At 45.0% G+C, this 10998-nt stretch overlaps 1 pseudogene; it reads right to left on the bottom strand.

Moving 5' to 3' along the window:
• Nucleotides 1–1433: 1433 nt before the first annotated feature.
• Nucleotides 1434–2484, bottom strand: LOC128055711 (frizzled-3-like; annotated as a pseudogene).
• Nucleotides 2485–10998: the final 8514 nt, after the last annotated feature.

The following is a 10998-nucleotide window of genomic DNA, read 5'->3' as shown; positions in this document are numbered from 1 at the left end:
TTCTTCCAAGGAGCAAGCATCTTTTAATTTTATGGCCCCAGTCACCATCTGCAGTGATTTTGGAGCCCAGGAAAATGAAGTCTGTCATTGTTTCCATTGTTTTTCATCTGTTTGCCATGAAGGGATGGAACAGGATGCCATGATCTCAGTTTTTTGAATGTTGAGTTTTAAGCCAGCTTTTTCACTTTCCTCTTTCACCTTCATCAGGAGGCTCTTTAGCTCCTCTTTGCTTTCTGACATTAAGAGTGTTATCATCTGCATATCTGAGGTTGTTGATATTTCTCCCAACAGTCTTGATTCCTGCTTGTGGTGCATCCAGTCTGGCGTATCTCATGATGTACTCTGCATATGAGTTAAATAAGCAAGGTGACAATATACAGGCTTGACATATTGCTTTCCTAATTTTGAACAAGTCCATTGTTCCACATCTGGTTCTAACTTGTGCTTCTTGACCTGAATATAGGTTTTTCAGGAGGCAGGTAAGGTGAATGGGTATTCCCAACTCTTTAAGAATATTCCACAGTTTGTTGTTATCCACACAAAGGCTTTAGTGTCATCAATGCAGAAGTTAGATGCTTTTTTCTGGAATTTTCTTGCTTTTTCTGTGATCCAACGGATGCTGACAATTTGACCTCTGATTCCCCTGCCTTTTCTAAATCCAGCTTGTACATCTGGAATTTCTTGGTTCATGTAATGTTGAAGCCTAGCTTGAAGGATTTTAAGCATGATCGTGCTAGCAGGTGAAATGAGTGCAACTGTGTGGTCAGTTGAACATGCTTTGGCATTGCTCTTCTTTGGGATTGGAATGAAACTGACCTTTTTGAGTCTGGTGGCTACTGCTGAGTTTTCCAAATTTTCTGGCATTTAGACTGCAGCACTTTAACAGCATTATCTTTTAGGGTTTTAAATTGCTCAGCTCGAATTCCATCACCTTCACTAGCTTTGTTTGTACAATGCTTCCTACGGCCCTCTTGACTTCACACTCCAGGATGCCTGACTCTAGGTGAGTGACCACATCATCATGGTTATCCTGGTCATTAAGACGTTTTTTGTATAGTTCTTCTGTATGTTCCTGCTACTTCTTATTGTCTTTGGCTTCTCTTAGGTCCTTTCCATGTTTTCATGAAATGTTCCCTTGGTATCTCCAATTTTCTTGAAGAGATCTCTAGTCTTTCCCCATTTTATTGCTTTCCTTTATTTCTTTGCATTGTGCACTTAAGAGGGCTTTCTCTCCTTGCTATTCTTTAAACTCTGCATTCACTTGGGTATATCTTTCCCTTTCACTTTTCTTCTTTGCTAAGCTATTTGTAAGCCTCCCCAGACAACCATTTTGCCTTCTTGAATTTCTTTTTCTTTCAGACAGTTTTAGTCACCACTTCCTGTACAGTATTATGAACCTCCCTCCATAGTTCTTCAGGCACTCTTTATCAGATCTACTCTCTTGAGTCTATTTGTGACTTCCATTGTATAATCTCAACTCGCAGTCTGTTTAGGGATACAATGCTGGCTAAAAGGAGTGAAACCCCATCTACCACATACAGGCAGAGGGGTACAAGAACAAAATACCTCAAGGCATCAACATCGTAGAGGCCAACAAAACACATGCCACTGATATTGTCACCTTCAATTTTATTCATTGCTAAAAGGATGATGGTCAGCGTTCCCGGGATGCCCCATGCACTGGCATGAAACAGCAAGGCTGTCTTTTCAATAGCTTCACTACCCCAACTTTGGCACAGCTGCCAAGAACCACGTGATGGCAAGAATCACCCACCAAATGCTGCCAGCCATAGTAAAAATATAGAGTATCATAAAAAGCATGATACAGGCTTTGTTATGAGATCCTTGGGTCACTGTGGAAGCCTTATACTGTGCAGGGCTGGATGCATTGCAGGCAACTCGGTCCTCAAGCAAAAACCCAATAAAGAAAATTAATGACACCATCATGTAGCAGACAGCATAAATTATAATGGATCTTTCAGGATAATGGAATCTTACCACATCAATCAAAAAAGTTAAAAAAGTAAACAACGTGGCAGAAAGGCAAATGATTGAAATCAATCCTATGAAATACCGAGCAAATGAAAGCTCTTCTCTCCTAAAGTACATATTTGGACAAGGAGGTGAACAATCACGCATGTGCAAAAAGGAACAGCCAAGATCAGGATCAATTTTCAACCCTCGGGGACACCAAAAGCCATAGTCCCCCTGCACTGCCACTGAGGCTCCTTCAGTAGGATCGCCAGCTAAATTCAGGTCCAACAGCCGAGGATACAGCTCACCACAATCTGGGAACCTTCATTGCTAAAACTGCCGTCTGTTGGTCATAATGATTCAGAAGATTGGGCGTGAAGGCAGTGTTATAAGGCAAATCCTGGCACATCCTCAAGTTAATAGGCTCAAAGAAAAAAAACTGTGCCCACCTATATGGCCCACAAACATTGTCAAGGGCCACAGATAGAAGACGATTCAACTCACAGCCATGCTTTCTTGACTGAATGGGATTCAGATGATCAGACCTACTCAATATGTATTTTAGATCTTTGTACACCTGCAGGTCTCAGCTTGAAAGTACTTCTATCTTACTGTTAAGTTCTTCAAACAGAATTACTCTTCACACCATCAGAGGTTTGTTAGCTTGGTCTCACAAAAGGCATTTGTTTTTGGTTTCACAATATGGGAAAATGACATCATCTTGGAGAAGACTCTTGAAAGCCCCCTGGACTGCAAGGAGATCCAACCAGTCCATTCTGAAGGAGATCAGCCCTGGGATTTCTTTGGAAGGAATGATGCTAAAGCTGAAACTCCAGTATTTTGGCCATCTCATGTGAAGAGTTGACTTACTGGAAAAGACTCTGATGCTGGGAGGGATTGGGGGCAGGAGGAGAAGGGGACGACAGAGGATGAGATGGCTGGATGGCATCACTGACTCAATGGATGTGAGTCTGAGTGAACTCCGGGAGTTGGTGATGGACAGGGAGGCCTGGCGTGCTGTGATTCATGGGGTTGCAAAGAGTCAGACATGACTGAGCGACTGAACTGAACTGAACTGCCTCTTCTTTTCATTTTATTACATCAGGTACCATGTGGCCAATGTGTCAAGTTGATCAACCACATTCCCAAACAACAGATTCCATCTTAGGAGAAGAGCTATCTCTTCCTTTGACTGAACTATCTCACATCTCAGGGCTGGGCTCCTGGGGGGGCTGCGGCGCTGGCCAGGGGCAGGTCCCTCAGGTAAACGGAGCCAGCGAGGACCACCGGCGTGTGCCTCGGAGCGACCGGAGAACCAGGATAAACTGGTGAAGTTTATGATCCAGATTGGTGTTTTCAGCACTCTGTATGTCGTACCACTCATGGTTGTAATTGGATGCTATTTTTATGAGCAAGCTTACCGCGGCATCTGGGAAGCAACGTGGATACAAGAATGCTGCAGAGAACATCACATTCCATGTCCATATCATGAGTTTCCAACTCCTACGGAAGAACTAAAAATATACAGGGACTAGCTTCTTAAAAGAGAAGAAGAAATCGCTGAGCTAAAAGTGGAAAGAAACACCAGGCTGCTGCTGGAGCACCTGGTTTCCCCGTATGTGCCATCCCTCCAGATGATGGCGGACAAGCAGCAGGTGCAGTCCCAAACAGGCATGACCAGCGAGGTAGAGGTGCTCAGGGCGCTGAAATTGCTGTTTGAGCACCACAAGGCCCTGGACAAGAAGACAGAGGATAGAACCACCAGTTGCAGGAGCACCTGGAGCTGGTGGAGAAGCTGCAGCAGAGGCTGAGGCCAGAGACGCTGCCCGAGGTGGAGGCCGAGCTGGCGCAGAGGGTGGCTGCACTCTCCAAGGCGGGAGAGAGACAGGGCAGCATAGAGCAGAGGCTGTGCCAGATGGAGGCCCAACTGGAGGAGAAGAACAAGGAGCTGCAGCAGGACCAGCTGACTCTAAACCTGGAAACCCTGAGAGCTGAACTGGACCAGATGAGACTGCGAGGGGCTCCCTTCCACCATGGCCAACCCCACTTGGGCAGCACCCCGGACCTCAGGTTCCCTGTGGCGGACTGGCCGGCAGACTCCTCGGACAACGGGGTGGTGCTGCAGCGCCCCCAGAATGGCCAGCTGGCAGCGCTGCACGGTGAGCCGTCCAAGGCAAGGACCCCACCGCCCCCTTCCCGTCCCTGGTGGGCACCTTGTGAGGCTCCTGCCCCCTCACGCTGTGGCCCTGAGGTGCAGACCCTGAAGGAGCAGGACTGGGAGCACGTGCAGCAAGCCATCATGCTGGCCGACATGGCTCAGGCATTCGAGAGTGACGAGGGCATGTCTGACGGCAAGGGTGACAGGGTCACCCTCTTCAGCTCGGCCACTCAGCTGTCGCCCAGTGGGCAGGGTGATGCCGAGACTCTGACTGTGATGCTGCAGGAGCAGCCAGACGCCATCAACGAAGAGATTCGGTTGATCGAAGAAGAGAAGGAGAACACAGAGCAGCGGGCCGAGGAGACTGAGAGCCGGGAGGGCAGGGGGAGCTTAAGCAGCCTCCATCGTTTAAAATCAGTCAGCTCCCTCAACCTGCATCCTGCCTCCTCACGTGCAGGTTCCTGCCCACCCCTGCCCAAGCCCAGAAGGAGGCGGCACAGCCCGGTGCAGGAGGGAGACGTCGGGCATCATGACTCTGGTATGTGTCTGCCTCCTCCCTGCCGCATCCTTCCCCCAGGACACTGGTTTTCTTTGTTTGTTTGTTTGTTTGTGGGTTTTTCTCTTTTTAACCAGAAGGAAATCAGGTACATTTGCTATGCTCAGAGGTCTAAAATTTTTTAACCTGCCTAGTCTTTAATCATTCCACAATGGCACAGCAACAAATTAGTCTTGATATTTGGACCACCGGCTTAGCACGTCATCATGAACTCAGCCAGAGCCTGCCTCTATAACGTTGGGCCTAGCCTGTGCTGGGCACAGCAGCTGCAGGGAAGTTTCTGTTCTCAGGGAACAGACAGCTTCGTGAAAGTAACCATAGGCAGCTCTCATGGCGTGGGAAAGCCGTGCAGCACTTTTTCCATTGGGGATGCCTGGTTGCAGGGTGCAGGGCATGCGGTGGGAACAAAACCAAGAATCTATACTGGTCTGCTTGCTGATGGACCTGGCCGCGCGCTCAGGCCAGCTCTGTGTGTGAAACCAGGTTAAAAGCCCGGTGCCCCAGGGCCCCAGGGAAGACGTCAGGCTGCCTCACTTTTCCATGTCTAAAAACGGGATGACGACCTAGGGCTTTTGGTGACAGAGTATGCGGCTCTAAAGCACATGTTCCTCGGTGTGTATGCCCAGCAGCGGGATTGCTGGGTCATAAGGCAGCTCTATTTGCAATTTTTTAAGGAATCTCCACACTGTTCTCCATAGTGGCTGTACTAGTTTGCATTCCCACCAACAGTGTAAGAGGGTTCCCTTTTCTCCACACCCTCTCCAGCATTTATTGCTTGCAGATTTTTGGACCGCAGCCATTCTGACTGGTGTGAAGTGGTACCTCATTGTGGTTTTGATTTGCATTTCTCTAATAATGAGTGATGTTGAGCATCTTTTCATGTGTTTGTTAGCCATCCGTATGTCTTCTTTGGAGAAATGTCTATTTAGTTCTTTGGCCCATTTTTTGATTGGGTCGTTTATTTTTCTGGAATTGAGCTGCATAAGTTGCTTGTATATTTTTGAGATAGTTGTTTGTCAGTTGCTTCATTTGCTATTATTTTCTCCCATTCAGAAGGCTGTCTTTTCACCTTGCTTATATTTTCCTTTGTTGTGCAGAAGCTTTTAATTTTAATTAGATCCCATTTGTTTATTTTTGCTTTTATTTCCAGAATTCTGGGAGGTGGAGCCGATTATACAGAGTGAAGTAAGTCAGAAAGAAAAACACCAATACAGTATACTAACACATATATATGGAATTTAGAAAGATGGCAATGACGACCCTGTATGCAAGACAGGAAAAAAGACACAGATGTGTATAACGGACTTTTGGACTCAGAGGGAGAGGGAGAGGGTGGGATGATTTGGGAGAATGGCATTCTAACATGTATACTATCATGTAAGAATCGAATCGCCAGTCTATGTCTGACGCAGGATACAGCATGCTTGGGGCTGGTGCATGGGGATGACCCACAGAGATGTTATGGGGAGGGAGGTGGGAAGGGGGTTCATGTTTGGGAACACATGTAAGAATTAAAGATTTTAAAATTAAAAAAAGAAAAAATAAATAAAAATAAATAAATAAATAAATAATAAAGCACATGTTCCAGCTTTCTTGCGTGTTGAGCTTACATTTTGTGAGTGCATTGCTATTTACCCCATGAAATCACATGTACAACACTCTGCTTTGTAACTGGACTTGTATTATCACTTTTTTCTGTTACCACCCATTTCATGTTAGCTGCATTGTTAGTCAGCTTATAATTAAATTAACCGTGAGTCATTTTAGCGGCCTGTGAAGTGGTAACTAGTCCATTTTGTGGTCTTTTGACACACTTTTTATAATTTGCATCATTAGCTAATTAGTTCATATTTAAAATTCTTTGACGATTTCTCTGTGGTTTCATGCTTGATTTCTTTCCGAATACTTGTTAAAGAACAGTTCTGTATGTTTTTCTTGGTGTTAGAGTTCTCTGACAGTGTGTCTGCTTTCATCATTGGTTTTGATTTCCTGTCTCATCCTGTTGTCTGCTTAGTTGTCGTCAATCCAGACCCTCCCCCGGCCCCCGAGGCTGTAGTTTACCCATCTATCTCCCCTCCCCCGTCCCCCCACTTGCTCTGGTCATAGCTGTGCTGTGGTCCACAGGGTGTGTCCCCTTAGTCGGGTTTGTGCTTTGTCTTCATGTCTCATTAAATGGTGTTTTTCTGCCAAAGCAGTAAGTGGAATTGGTGTATCACTATGCAGTTACAGGAGAAGGCAGTGGCAACCCACTCCAGTACTCTTGCCTGGAAAATCCCATGGACGGCGGAGCCTGGTAGGCTGCAGTCCATGGGGTCGCACAGAGTCGGACACGACTGAAGTGACTTAGCAGCAGCAGCAGCATTGTATAATCAGGAGCTTCCCTGGTGGCTCAGAGGTTAAAGCATCTGCCTGCAATGTGGGAGACCCGGGTTTGATCCCTGGGTCAGGAAGATCCCCTGGAGAAGGAAATTGCAAACCACTCTTGCTTAGAGAATCCGATGGGCAGAGGAGCCTGGTATGCTACAGTCCACCAGATCCCAAAGTGTTGGACACGACTGAGCGACTTCACTTTCAATGTATAATCATAAGGGATTTTATTTATGTCGCACCTGAATGCTAGCTTAAAATGGTAGAGAAGAAGGACATACTCTTATCTTCTCCTGCAAGAACATCAAAACACACTAGCTGCTAAACTATCAACAGGAAGATGTCAGAACAGACCAAATAAAAAAAGATACTCCACATCCAAAGACAGAGGAGAAGCCACATCTAGACAGTAGGACAGTCACTATCATATTAAAATCAAACCCCATACCTGCCAGAGACTCTTGGAGGGCACAAACAAAACCTGCTATGCACCAGGACTCAGGGGAAAGAAGCAGTGACCTCCATAACAGACTGAGCCAGACCTTCCAGTGAGTATTTGAGGGTCTCCTGCAGAAGTGTGGGTCAGCAGTGGCCTGCTGCGGGATCAGGAGCACTGGCAGCAGCAGTCCTGGGAGGTGCAGCATGTTGGCATAAGTCCTCTTGGAGGAGGTTGCCATTAGCCCACTGACTATAATGGTCCTTGGAGTCCTTTTGAAGGAGGTTGCCATTACTGCCATTACCCCTACCATACTTTGGCCTAAGGCCAAACTACAGGGAAGGAACACAGCCCCACCCATAGGCAGAAAATTGGATTAAACATTTACTGAGCATGGCTTCACCCATCAGAGCAAGACCCACTTTTACCCACAGCCAGTCCTCCCACCAGCATGCTTCTCAAGCCTCTTACCCTCATCCATCAGAGGGCAGACAGAATGAAAACTGCAATCACAGAAAACTAACCAAACTTATCACATGGATAACAATCTTGTATAATTCAATGAAGCTATGAACTGTGGCATGTAGGGCCACCCAAGACAGACAGGTCATGGTGGAGAGTTCTGAAAACACATGGTCCACTGGAGAAGAGAATGGCAAACCACTTCATTCTTGCCTCGAGAGCCCCATGAACAGTATGAAAAAGCAAAAAGATATGACACTGAAAGATGAACTCCCCAGGTTGGTAGGTGCCCAATATGCTACTGGAGAAGAGCAGAAAAACAGCTCCAGAAGAAACGAAGAGGCTGAGCCAAAGTGGACAATGACCAGCTGTGGCTATATCTGGTAGTGAAAGTAAAGTCTGATGCTGTAAAGAAAAATATTGCATAGGAGCCTGGATTGTTAGGTCCATGAATGAAGGTAAATTGGAAATGGTCAATCAGGATATGGCAAGAGTGAATATCAACATTTTAGAAATCAGTTCAGTTCAGTCACTCAGTTGTGTCTGACTCTTTGGGACCCCATGAACCGCAGCACTCCAGGCCTCCCTGTCCATCACCAACTCCCGGAATCCACCCAAATCCATGTCCATTGTGTCAGTGATGCCATCCAACCATCTCATCCTCTGTCGTCCCCTTCTGCTGCCCTCAATCTTTCCCAGCATCAGGGTCTTTTCCAATGAGTCATCACTCCGCAACAGGTGGCCAAAGTATTGGAGCTTCAGCTTCAACATCAGTCCCTCCAATGAACACCCAGGACTGATCTCCTTTAGGATGAACTGGTTGGATCTCCCTGCAGTCCAAGGGACTCTCAAAAGTCTTCTGCAACACCACAGTTCAAAAGCATCAATTCTTTGGCGCTCAGCTTTCTTTATAGTCCAACCCCCACATCTATATATGACCACTGGAAAAACCATATCCTTGACTAGATGGACCTTTGTTGACAAAGTAATGTCTCTGCTTTTTAATATGCTGTCTAGATTGCTCATAACTTTCCTTCCAAGAAGCAAGCCTCTTTTAATTTCATGGCTGCAGTCACCATCTGCAGTGATTTTGGAGCCCAGAAAAATAAAGTCAGCCACTGTTTCCCCATTTATTTGCCATGAAGTGATGAGACCAGACGCCATGATATTAGTTTGGAATCAGTGAACTAAAATGGACTGGAATGGGTGAATTTAATTCAGATGACCATTTTATCTACTACTGTGGGCAAGAATCCCTTAGAAGAAATGGAGTAGCCCTCATAGTCAACAAAAGAGTCTGAAAGTACTTGGGTGCAATCTCAAAAATAACAGAATGATCTCTATTCATTTCCAAGGCAAACCATTCAATATCACAGTAATCTAAGCCTAGGCCCCAACCACCAATGCCGAAGAAGCTGAAGTTGAATAGTTCTATGAAGACCTACAAGACCTTTAGGAACTAACACCAAAAAAATATGTCCTTTTCATCATAGGGGACAGGAATGCAGAAGTTGGAAGTCAAGAGATACCTGGAGTATCAGGCAAATTTGGCCTTGGGGTACAAAATGCAGCAGAGCAAAGACTAACAGAGTTCTGCCAAGAGAAGGCACTGGTCACAGCAAACACTCTCTTCCAACAACAAAAGAGATGACTCTAAACATGGACATCACCAGATGGTCAGTACCAAACTCAGACTGATTATATTCTTTGCAGTCGAAGATGCAGCAGCTCTATACAGTTAGCAAAAAGAAGACCAAGAGCTAACTGTGGCTCAGATCATGAAATCCCTATTGCAAAACTCAGGCTCAGATTGAAGACAGTAGGGAAAACTACTATGCCATTCACACATGACCTAAAATAGGTAGGAGAGACTGAAACATAATCTTGCCACAAACTCTACCTCACATGGCAAGCCACAATCGGAACTCTCAAAACAGATCTTCTCCCTGAAGAGCAAGGGATTTGAACCCCACATCTGATTCCCCAGACTTTAAGATCTGTGCCTTAGAGCTGAGCCCCCAAACATCTACCTTTAAAAACCAATGGGGCTTGCATCCACGAGACCAAGAGGTCTCTAGCAAACTAAGAAACAGTTTTTAAAGTGCTCCTAGACTCACCTGAATATGCCCCAGGGCCCAAGACAGAAGCTGCAACTGAAAAATCACCCAGTCTTTCTGTGAAAGAGGCCCATTTACTTGTCTTTAACCTTCTGCCTTAGAAACAGGCATCTAATTTAACACATATATTGCCTACTGAAATACTTTCCAAAGACGGAGGATAGCACTCTTTCACTGCTTTATTCCAGGTCACTGGTATCTCCTGGAAAGTAACTCAACACTCAGTGGCTGTTTTCACAGAAATAAAATGAACAGTTAAAAAACTGTATTTAACTACAAAAGACCCCAAACAGCAGAAGAAGAACAACAAATCTGGAGTCATCATGCTTCCTGATTCATACTATATTACAAACTGTAGTAATCAAAATAGTATATAGTATTAGCATAGAAACAGACACATAGATCAACAGAACAGAATTGACAGTTTAGAAATAAACGTACAAATATATGGTCAATTAATTAACAACAAAGGAGCCAAGAATATACAATGGAGAATGAATAGTCTCTTTAATAAATGGTATGGGGAAAACTGGATAGTCACATGCAGAACCACTACCCTACACCATACACAAAAGTTAACTCAAAATTCTCTAAAGACCTGAATGTAAGACCTGAAACCTAAAACTCCTAGAAGTTTTATATAGTAAGTGCCCTGACATCAATCTTGGTGATGATTTTTGGGTTAAACAACAAAAGCAAAGCAAACAAACAAGAAAGTCTACATAAATTACGAAGCCTCTAGACAGCAAAGGAAGCCATCAACAAAATGAAAAGGCAACAGAGAGACTGAGTGAAAATATCTGCAAATCACACATCTGATAAGAGGTTAATATCCAAAATATACAATAACTAATATAACTTATGTAATTTCAAAATGGGCAGAGACTCTGAATAGACATTTTTTTCTGAAGAAGACATACAGAGGGCA

This window comes from Budorcas taxicolor, chromosome 11 (genome assembly GCF_023091745.1).
Source record: "Budorcas taxicolor isolate Tak-1 chromosome 11, Takin1.1, whole genome shotgun sequence".
Lineage (NCBI taxonomy): Eukaryota > Metazoa > Chordata > Mammalia > Artiodactyla > Bovidae > Budorcas > Budorcas taxicolor.
This window is presented reverse-complemented; position numbering and strand designations above follow the sequence as displayed.